At 38.8% G+C, this 12347-nt stretch overlaps 1 protein-coding gene across 1 annotated transcript in view; it reads left to right on the plus strand.

Annotated features, from left to right (window-relative positions):
* Positions 1-12347, plus strand: part of LOC116425277 (lachesin) — a 473102-nt gene that overhangs the window by 264537 nt on the left and 196218 nt on the right. The gene's annotated exons all lie outside the window — the stretch shown is intronic.

The following is a 12347-nucleotide window of genomic DNA, read 5'->3' on the forward strand; positions in this document are numbered from 1 at the left end:
GTCTATATAAAAAATTGTTCTAAATTGAAGCTTCTCTAAATAGAAAACTGTTATAAGTTCAAGCTACTCTAAATATGAAATTGTTCTAAATTCATTTTCTTCTAAATGAATAATTGTTCTGAACACTACTTTTTCTAAAGGCCCAATTATTCTAAACTCGGATTTTTCTAAATCTGCAGCTTTTCTAAATTCAATCATTACCAAACGAATTCACTAAACCATTACCTTCAGTTTACGAATTCTCTTATATCTTGAACACCAGTTTCCGATATCCCATCAAAATAATTGTCCGAATATACAAAATTAAGAGAACTGTCTTATTCAATTCGAGGTCGTTTTCAAAACTGAAGCGTATCTCGCCGATCTCTCTAGGACCGGCAGTCCCACTTCCATGTCGCCAGGTTGTAATTTTCATTCAAAGCATTATAATTATCCTGTTTTCATTTGCTTCCTGTTTCAGTGTAATTAATGCTCGCGCATTCGCGCTGTATGCTTCTTTAATTATGTAATTGTATAACGCCCGTTGTGTCCGCGTGACGAAACACGTAAAGCATATTGACAACAATATAATGTTTCGAATTCACGTCCACTAACGATCATGGTTGATAATAAATTTTACCAACACTACCAACGAAATAATATTTTTAGTGTTTCTCGTGAGTATTAGAATTTGATCATTGGAATGTGTGCACATCATTATATTCACAGATTCATTATAGTTTCTAATTATATTAATTTTTGTAGTTTGTTATTTATTATTATGATAGTTTCTAATTTTATAAATTTTTGTGATTTGTTATTTATTATTATGATAGTTTCTAATTGTATTAATTTTTGTGATACGTTATTTATTATTATGATAGTGTCTAATTTTATTGTTGTTTGCAAATATTATTAATTGCATTATGTTATTTAGTATTACGATGGTTTATAATTATATTATCGTTTGAAAATGTTATCGATTGCATTATGTTGTTTATTATTACTATAGTTTCTAATTATATTAATTTTGGTAAATATACAATAATGATGTACTGTTTCACAATGTGTGAGTACGCGTTCGCGACGAGACTGTGGGATGCGTTGAGAGCCGAGTCAACGGAGGGCGTAAATCTCCGATACGATTTTAAATCGACGTCACGATGCGCGTACGACCCTACGACATTTTACAGAGATAGGGTGAATACGTTGTGTTCCGACAAGGTTTCGGTTTAAATGGTACGTTTTTCGCGGGAGGATGATGTTGTTCCCTTGACTTGTTGATGCTAACTGACCCCTTGGAGACGCAAATTCACTTCGATTCACCCACGCCGGAAGTGAATTTGCCGCGTTGACGGAACGCATGCGGAAGTGGAGACGTCGAATTTTCCGATTCGCTGAGATGAACGCGTTGGCGTGTTCTCCACTGGGACTGGTGGTTGAGGAATGCACCAATCGGCGAATCGGAAAATGCCGGAAAATGAAGGTCCCAATTGGCGGGTCCCTCGGGCCGAGGCGATTCGTACGCCACCTGTCCGTGCGTGGGTGCATCTCAGCCGCGAGAGCCCGCTCCTTTTGGGTTTTTCCGGCTTCGTGTGACGTCATCCACTCTCCCTCCGAGGGTGTCTCCAAGGGGTGGTTTGCCAAGGCTGCGGCATGTGTTTTGCAAGCCGTCGACCACGGACTGAATTTTTACCGTTCGGCCGAACGGCTGCAAAACACGTGTACCCCCGTCATTTACTTGAACGAAGATATTTTTCGCCAAGTTGTCAATGACGGAGGGCTTTATGGAGATTTACGATTTAATCTTTCCGTCTTCGGACGACGGAACATGTACTGTTAATAGATATTCAGCTCCAATGTTAGCAAAAAGAATTATTAAACGTTTGAAAGATCTTTGAAAAATCAAGAAACTAATACTCAAAATTGAAAATTCAAACAAAAAATTTCATGGGACTTAATGGGTTAATATCTTATTTCCTAAAATAACGTTTTCCCATTGTAGTCCCCTTTTGATGAAGAACACTAAGTCCCAAATGGGTCAAATCTGACCCATGGTAGTTTCAGTATTAACATCCATTTGTACATATGTTCCAACAATAATTTTCAAATATATTAACATGTTATTTCCCAAAAGTCTTGTCATCTTTTAAATATTTGTAAAGCAATAATTCCACAATGGGTCAAATTTGACCCATGGTAGTCTCAATATTAAAATCCATTTGTATACATATTCCAACAATAATTTTCGATGACATTAACGTAAATGTTTCACTATTTCTCCAAGATAGTATGCACACTCACAACTCAAAACACAAAATCTCACATGAAAATTAAAAAAAAAATATCACGTTCCTGAATAGGTACCTCCACAGCAACCCTCCACAGGGGTCGTCTCCTTCAAGGCTCCTCAGAACAGAGCGTTCCACTGGTAAACACCGCGGCAACAATCGAGACGCGACACGGGTTACGATTCCCAGATAATTCCCATGGAAATCTAGCCAGACGAAATCGTCAAACTCGTGAAAACCGTTTATTAGCTCAGGAGGAAGGTAAACGCCTCAGGTGGTAACTTTAAGTGACTTAGCCCGTATGGAATATTTACACACGTCCCCCACCCCCTGCCCGCCCCACCCCCTCGAAAGGGTTGAGTTATGGCAGCCCATTGTGTCTGTTCCTCTGGCATTATCACGAAGGGCGAAGTCTTCCATGTATTTGTGCAACGCTAGGCCAAGAGTCCCGTGGAAACAATTAATCTAGCCCTCTGATTACTCCTCCGACTACTGGCAACACCCCCCCTCCTCCGCCCCCGCCCCCGGGATACTGGCGCCGAGTCGCGCTCCACCGACGACTCCAGACGTCAAAACTCGAGATATTAATATGTTCTACCGGATGGCAGAACGAAGACCGACTCCCACCCCCCGCCAACCCCCAAGCCACCCTCCTTCTTAGCTTTCTAGACTTACGGATACCTTCTGATTAAATTATTATTGTCTCGCCAGGTTCCTTGGAACTGCGAAGAAATCCCCTCCAGTTTTGTTTGAATTCCTGCCGACCCTGGGGGTTGTTTTTAGGGGATTATTCGTGATTTCGGACTTTGGGAAGTTGAGGGTGTTTGACTGTTTGAGAGTGTTTGATTTTTGGAAGTTTTTGGCTAGTGGTTTAAGGGGTTTTGAGGTTTTTCTGAGATTTTTGGTGATTCGGTTTTTGGTTGTGTCTGTGCTCGCATAATTTTTTGTTTCGTGATTTAAGTGCTTTTAAAATTCTTTGTAACATTTTAGGTGCCTCCTAACGTTTCTTTCGCATAATTTAGGTATTTTGTAATTTTTCTGTAGCGATTCGAGTTTTTTTCTAATTTTTTTCTGATATTTTAGAAGTTTTAAGGTACGTCTGTGCTCGTTTAATTTTTCATTTAGTGATATATATGTTTTTATAATTTTCTGTAACATTTTATGTGCCTCTCATAGTTTCTTTCGGATAATTTAAGCCTTTTTGTTATTTCTTTCTGATATTTTGGTTTCTTTTGCAGTTTTAAATTACATCTGTGCTCGGGTAATTTTTGATTCAGTGATTCAAGTATTTTTATAATTGTCTCTAATAATTCAGCTGCTTCTTATAGTTTTCTCGAATAATTTACGTTTTTTCTTTTTGGATCAAGTCGAATAGTAACACGTGCGATTATTATAACAACGAAATACATTTATTTATGTTAATTCTATACAAAACGTGATATCGGTGATAGTACAATCAGCCGTGAGACGATTTCAAACGCAAACGTAAGTAGGAATAACAGAATGAAGTCTATTTTATTGGGTTTTATCTCGGAGAAAATTAAATCTAAATATTCATAGCGTACGCGTGCTCTTAAATACGGCTTGATTAACGCGTCTCTTCGTTACTTATAATTTTATTATTTCAAACGCGGCAGACACACAGTGATGAATTTTACCGAAACTATTCTCGAAATGAATAATTTCGAGCTCTAAGTACATTGTTTGAATCATTTATTATAAATCCTTTGTAACACAATAGAATGAACAATAAAATTTCTGTCATGGTTTTCGTATTCCTCTAAGATGGAATCTAAAGTACCATAAAATCTCCTTTTTATGGGATACTTATGTAGCTTTGGTGGTATCAGATTGTCAGCATTGAAAAGCTGTAAAATTTGAGATTTCGGTCACCAAAACTTAGTTCCTATATTACTAAATCTAAAAATTTCTTAATTAAATACTTTTTTACTTAAAATTTCTTCAAAAACTTCATTGAGAAGGATCCATTATTCTTTCAATAATTGTAAAACACAAATTTACAAAATGGCTAACTCTTACAATTATTGAAAAAATAATAGATCCTCCTCTACGAAATTTCTGAAGAAATTTTAAGTAAAAAACTTTAGTTAAAAAATGTTTAAATTTAGTAATATGCAAACTAAAGAATAATTTACAAATTGGCTAATTCTAATGCTAACACTAGCCCTACCAGACAACTATAAATCACCAACTCCAAGATTCTCATTTCGTCATTAAACTAAAAAAACTGCTCTCAGTCAATCTCCCTAATTTCTCTAAAAAACAATAAACAATTCACTCTTATTTCTCAACTCTCTCAAAATCCATCATTAGCCACCTTAAACGACCAGAACTCAACGCATCAACCGCAGTTCCCACTCGCGTCGACGCAAAGATGTCCTCCAACTAATCCCGGGCCACGTGATCAATCCCCTAAACTGTCCTCGATACGAGAGACTCGAAATTCACGGCTGATCGCCGCGATAATCCGGGAGCCGAAGGGTAACGATAATTCGATGACGATCGCGCCCACTTCAGCGGATATCACGTCGCTGCCTTCTGTCGGCGCCCGGCTGTTTCACTGACCTCCGTCCCGCGCGCCTTCTTTCCCCCCGCGCTCTCGTAAATAAGGCAAAAGCCGAGCGACTATCCGACTTTTATTCGATTTGGAGGCGAGTCGGCGAGCTTAACCGGCGAGGAAGCTCGAGTGGAGCTGGACAGCGCAGACTACGGAACGTGACGCTGAGCTTTCGACCGTTCCCGTACATTTTTAGACGGCTACTTATAGTTTTTTTTTGACAATTTAGGTGGATTTGTAAGTTTCCTCTGATATTTTGGGTATTTGCAGGTTTTAGTTATGCCTGTGCTCGCGTAATTTTTAATTTAGTGATTTAAGTGGTTTTGCAATTTTCTGTAATATTTTGATGCCACTTATGGTTTCTTTCGGATAATTTAGGTGCTCTTGTATTTTTATCTGATGTTTTAGAAGTTTTATGGTATGTCTGGGCTCGCTTAATTTTTCATTTAGTGATTTAAATGTTTTCATAATTTTGACGCTGAGCTTTCGACCGTTCCCGTACATTTTTCGACGGCTTCTTCGGCTCTACGATCGGACAAGTTGTATTCGCGTTCTCCGTAACGAGCGAGAGGGGAGTGTTTATGACGCTCGCGAGCCTGTATGTAATTTTGTGTCTGTCTCTATGGCTTCTTGGAGTCTTTTAGTCACTGCAGAGGCACGTGAGATTGCGGTATGGGAGTGGTGAACAAAGAGTGTCAAGTTTGGACAAGCTGTTAACTTGGAGTGTTGCGAGTATCTTGGATGTACGATAGTTTTTACTACTCGAAGGAACAAAGGTTATGGGACTAGAACCTTTCTGATGACTAACTGACTGAATGACTGATAGGGGTTTCCTGAATTTACTTCTGAACTTGTTCCTGTTTGAACTTGTTCCTCACTGTATTTGGTTGCTAATTGAACTTGTTCCTGATTGAAATTTATCCTCATTGCACTTGGCTGCTGACTCAACTTGTTCCTGATTGAACTTAATCCTGATTGAACTTTATTCTGTTTGAATTTGATCCTGGTTAAACTTGATCCTGATTGAACTCGTTCCTCACTGAAATTGGTAGCTGATTGAACTTGTTCATCACAGGACTTGATTGCTGATTGAACTTGTTCCTGATTGAACATGATTGCTCATGGAACTTGTTCCTGATATTGAACTTGTTCCTCACAAAACTTGTTCCTGATTGAATTTGGTTGCTAATTGAAATTGTTCCTGATTGAACTTTATCCTCATTGCACTTGGCTGCTGACTCAACTTGTTCCTGATTGAACTTGATCCTGATAGAAGATTATCCTGGTTGAACTTGATTCTGGTTGAACTTTATCCTGGTTGAACTTGTCCCTCACTGCAATTGGTTACTGATTGCACATGTTCCTGACTAACTTTCATTTCACTGATTCTAATTTTGCTTGACTCTCTCCAAGGGTCTTTCGAAAAATTTGGCACTAAGGTATTCATAGAAACAGATTTGTTATTTAATCAAAAAACTCCTACGATGTTCCCTGAATTATGTTATTTTGAACCTCTGCACAAAATTTCATGTCGATTGAAAGCGAAAACAATGGTGGACTACAACAAGACGTATAGGAACATTGCACTGAAGGATTTTCGGTTCGGCAGGCGAGTATTTATGATCGGTTGTAAGAAATACGTATTCGAAAATGCATGCGACTAGGGCACTCATTAGAATTGGCACGATCACAAATGCTAGATATACTGGCATTCTACATACAGCTGACTGTAGAGTTGCGGACTAGAAACGAGGCCAGGTAACTAATCAATTTTGAGGGACGATAGATGAATTTGAATAATTTATTCTAATGATCCAGAAGCATTTTAAGTATCTTCAAGCCGTTGTCTAGCTTTCCGGTAATTTAAAATATTTATGGCTCTTCAATTACTACAATTGAAAGTTCCTTCACAGTATGTTAAACATTCTCAATCATACTACCAATAGAATACTGAGATTCTCCTGATTAAAACGAGTCCAAACACGACACAAATCGCTCTACTTTCACAATGTCATGGAAACGCACCTTTAGCTTCGAAAATTACACGAAATTCCTAAAACTACTCCGATTCCTATTGTGTTTGGGCTCATTTTAATCGCAACAATCTCAGCAACCCATTGAGTCTATATGCAATCAAATAAAATCGAAATCAACGAAATTCACATTTCCTTCAGCCATGTTTACACGTATCGCTTTGAGCTCTCATATCCACACCCTCAACACTCATACTCTCTGCCTCACGTCATTATACTCATTCCCCGACCCCGTTCGTTTAAAAAATAAAAAGATGTCTGTAAACGGCATTCACAACGCTGCAAAACAAAATCCGAAAAAAAGCACTTCGAGGCACGGTGACGTATTACAAGAACACGCCCGTCGTCACCCAACGCCGAAAGCTGTTCCTTGACAAAATAATTAGCATTCCTCGTTTTTACGTCGCTCTCCCGAGTCGTCTGGCCATCGGACTCCGCGAGTCCGATTCAAGAATACTTAAAGCAACGGCGTAACGTGACACAAAGGGAATTCGTCGGGCGCGCGTTACGTATTGTGCGCGCTGAACGCGTGTCGCCGCGGCCGTGCATCATATATTACACAGGCCCGACACCGCATTCCCTAAGGGAGCGGTGTAATTAGTAATTTGTAGTTCCAGTGGCTTCATTCACCGGGGTACCTAACAGTCATTTCGACGCGAGCCACTCTGCGGGCCTTTGTGTGCTAATCGTACACCGTTGAGTCGTAAACGTTACACCGCGTTGCGGCAACCACTTAAGACCTTGCACTTTCTCGGTGGAAGATTTTGGGAATTTTTTTGGGCTCGATGGAGTAATGAAGATACGTTTTTTGAGTCATTTTGAGTAATTTTTATGTCATTTTTTAATGATATTTTATAGGGTTTTTTTGCAGCCTCGTGGAGGTGATTTAAAGATATTTAATTAATTAAAGTAAATTTATTTGGAAATTGAATTTAATGTAATAAATCCTAATATAGTAAGTATAATAATGAATATAATAATAAATATAGTAACGAATACAGTAATAAATATAATAATGAATATAATAATGAATATAGTAACGAATACAGTAATAAATATAATAATAAATATAATAATATTTTGTAGAGGTTTTTTTACAACCACATGGAGGTCATTTTAAAAATGTTTAATTAATTAAACTAAATTTATTATAATAATAATTACACTGGCTAGTAACCAACGCCCTGTACATCAGTGTAGAGAACCTATAAAAATGGCCCCAATCCAGTCAGTCGAATCAATTTTTAAAAATAAATTTCCTGTTCCCCCTCGTACCCAAGCACACGGCCAATCAAATCGTTCCAAACAAATATCATAATTCAGCATTTGGAACGGTTGTGTCCACATGTAGCTGTGCCATCGAACCGTTGATAAGAATCACTCGGACTTCTGGCATCCGTAAACAACGTACGTCCCATTCGAGTATTTCATCGTGCTTCCGCTGTTGACGAGGATGCTAGCAGTGTTATTCCCTTTTTCATGGCCTCCTCCCACTCCTGTCTTCCTCTTTGCAGAAGAAACTCTTGTTTCCTGGGAAATCCTCGAGTACACAGGGTGGGTCAAGTAACTCTGTCGTTCTCCTCGCCCTTTGTGGACGTCGACATTTTGGCGAGATGGAATGCTCATGCTTGGAATACTCAGTTGCAAAATGTGAGAATCAACTTGGCTGTTGTTTATACAGAATATTTTCTTGGAAAATTTGGGAATGTTACAAAGGAGATTTTGGATTTATTAATGTCTCCGATGTCATGAGTCTAAGTCATTTAAGTACTTTAAGATTAAGTCATATCAATCTTTTGAGTTTAAGTCATTTAAATCCTCCGAGTTTAAGTCATTTAAATCGTTTGAGCATAGGTCACTTAAATTCTTTGAGTTTAATTCATTTAAATCGATTGAGTTTAAGTCAGATAAATCATCAAGATTAGGTCATTTAAATCATTTGCGTTTAAGTCATTTAAATATTTTGAGTCTAAATCGTTTAAATTCTTTGAGTTAAGTCTTTGGAGGTTAAGTCATTCAAATACTTTGAGTTTAAATCTTTTAAATCGTTTGAGTGTAACTCATTTAAATTCTTTGACTCTAAGTCGTTTAGTTTCTTTGATTTTAAGTCATTTACATGATTTGAGCTTAAGTCACTTAATTCTTGGTATTTAAGTCACTCAAATCCATTGAGTCTAAATCATTTAAATCCTTTGACTCTAAGTCATTTAATTTCTTTTATTTTAAGTCATTTAGATCCTTTGAGTCTAAGTCATTTAATTTCTTTTGTTTTAAGTCATTTAAATCCTTTGAGCTTAAGTCATTTAATTCCTTTGATTTTAATTAATTTGACCCTTTCCCGATACGGTTATCGTTAATCCTGACGAGGCCTAACGCGAGGACGCTGTCTTACGGACCAATGGGAAGGAAGGGGTTAGACGTGGAAACACGAGGACGTCTCGAATTATTATACCGCGACGGAAACGACCGACGTGCCGGATCCTCTTTCATTCCCGATCGATATCCGGGTCTTCGTTTACCCTCGACTGGAGTCTCTGAAATCTCCGTTGTTCGTAATTGGCCACTCGAGAAACAGAAAGATGAAGGAGGGACGGGGCAGGCTCGAGAGGGGCCGATCGGCCGGTGTTCCAGTGACTATCCAGCAAATATGTAGCCACTTCACACTAGAACCACCAGTAGAATTGATGTTCTGCATTTTCTTGTAGAATTCATAAAAATTCATTTATTTTGCGTTCAATTTCCTTAAGGCGTGGGCCCTTTTTGACCCATCTGGTTTTAATGTTAAGCTCAGAAAATAATATTAGGTTAAAATTTCAAAAGAAGTCTCCTGACACTACCGTCAGAAATAGTGCTGAACATCACTTCAACTGCTCTTATAAACATTATATAATAAATAATTGTTCGACATATTTAAATTACATGAAGAAGCCTACACTCTCATCCAAAATTCAATTCAGAATGGACAATTAACACTAGAATCATCAATAAAATTGATTTTTCTGCATTTTCTTGTAGAACTTATAAAAATACATTTATTGTGTGTTCAATTCCCTTAAGGAGTGGGTCGTTTTGACCCATCTGGTAGTTCTAGTGTTAAACTAAGAAAATAATGTTAGGTTAAAATTTCAAAAGAAATGTTCTGACACTACCATCAGAAATAGTGCTGAAAATCAATTCAACTGCTCAGTAGTTCTAATAACACTAGTACCACAGACCAGTAAAATTGATTGTTCTGTATTTTTCTATGAAATTAATAAAAATATTGTTAACTTCAATTTATCATAATTTATAACTTACATTTATAATTATGGCGACTTAATGCGTATGTTACAAATAATATTGTTACAAATAATATTCTAACATTTCACTATCAGCAATTTAGAAGAAAATTAAAATTATCCATTCTACTTAAAGTGGAAATTTTATTTGAAGATAAATTAATAACAACGAAATTGTCGTTTGCTTCGGTCCTTGGCTAATAAACAACACTCATTGTCAAATTAGTCTACAAATCTTCACCACCAATCTCACTCGTCATTTTTTCAAATATTCACCCATTGTACAACAAGGGTGAATATTTGGTCAGAAAATAACAAATATTTGCAAAAAAATATTATCAAGTGCAAAGAGTTAAATAAGTAAAAAAATAATAAAACAGACACCCCCGGACACCCCTAAACTTTCATTGCCCCCTTCGAGCCGTCCTGACGATTCCCGCCCCCCTCCCAGGCCAACCGGCGAATTTCTCTCGAATATGCCCCGCGAACTTTAATGATCCGCGCGAGTTATTGTGTTCGCGAACGCTTTTCAATTCGGGGCCACTGACTGCGTTACGGGCTCCACGGAAAACCTCCAATTAAAGAAGCACCCCGTCCCCCCCGCCAGGGTCGGAGAGAAGGAAATTGTTTGCGGTAACGAAAGAGAGGGGGCGATTGCTGAATATGGGGTGGGCGGAGGGAAAGGTCTTGCAGGGAGTTTTTCTGTGATACTTGTTACCGAGGTTGGTATCAATTGGAAATTATGGCGTCGTTCGTTGGAAGTTGTCGAGATGGTTTTTAAAAAATGAGGGGGGAAGTGAATGGGAAATTTGTTATCTTCGAGAGTTATTTTGCTTGGTGAGGTGAATCGGTTCGGTTTGCTTTGTGGGTTTTCTTATGGATCGTGGAGCTATAATTTTCTGAATGGAGGATTGAGATATTAATTAATATTAATAGTTAATATATAATAGTAAAACATTGCTTCGCGAATTTTTAAAATAAAAACCATATAAAGTATGGAATTAACAACAAAATATATCTACTACATATATTTTCAGGGTGGTTTGTGAAGTTTTTAAACATTTTATACCCATGTTCACTGGGTTTTATTTTACTCAGTTTAGTGATTTGTACCGTGCGTTGCACAGAACCTGGCACTTTCGTCTGATTGGTCAAATTCGAAGACACACGCCTGATTGGCCGAGGTGCTGACGCTCACCAGCCGAGTCGCGCGACAGCGAGCTCGGAGGGCGTCTTCCGGACTCGCGATTGGACGTCTCGGTGCCGCGGAGGAGCAATAGGCGGGACTATCGAGCGTCTGACTCCGCCCCCACGACGCCAGGAGTACCAAGTTCCATGCAACGCGCAGTACATTCAGTTGGAATGTGACTCAGTCAATCAGTATCATTCTCAGGTGATAATCAATCCCGAAACGGTTAAATCCAAAATAATAATAATAATAATAATTATTATTATTATTATTATCATCTGTGGAAGTTTTTCTATATTTCAAAGAATCTTCGTCCAATAAATGATTGTATTTAAACTCTGCGAGTGGCACTCGAAAAGATTCTTTCCCCACATTCCTCACACAATAAAGCATCATTTAACTAAAAACCATTGTTTCAAAATTCTAGAATTGAATGACCCCTTAACAGTTCGTGTTCGTGGACGGTCTCTTTCCCGCCGACGCCCGTTTCCTCGAGCGTGTCCTCCTCGGATCCCTCGCTGTGCTCCCTGGCTTCCGCAGACGGAGTTTAGGGCAAGTTAACGCGCAACAACGCCGCGGCAGCGTACACGTGACGGCGTTTGCGCTTGAATAATGCATCGACACCCCGTACACGGCTGCCGTATAACAGGTCGGCGTTGTTCAATCTGCGCTTGTTGAACAATTCGGTAACATTCCGCATTAGCATTAATGCAGCGGATCGCCGGACACCTGCGGTAATTCATAGGATTGAGTGGCTCCGCCGACCTACACTCGACGCGCCCGCGCCGCGGCGGACCGCGCGTGGCGCCAGTGGAAATTCGGTCGTTTGTATTTTCTGCCATCCACGCTTGCTCCCGCAGCTTGTAGCTTCTTTTCTGCGGATTTATCTTGTATGGGATGCGACAATAAAAATGAGGAGTAACGGAACATTGGGAGGTATGGTGGAGGTAATGATTGGATTGGGATCTGTGGTTGAGACGTTTTTTGTGGTGAAGGTGA

Source organism: Nomia melanderi, chromosome 1 (genome assembly GCF_051020985.1).
Source record: "Nomia melanderi isolate GNS246 chromosome 1, iyNomMela1, whole genome shotgun sequence".
Taxonomy (NCBI): domain Eukaryota; kingdom Metazoa; phylum Arthropoda; class Insecta; order Hymenoptera; family Halictidae; genus Nomia; species Nomia melanderi.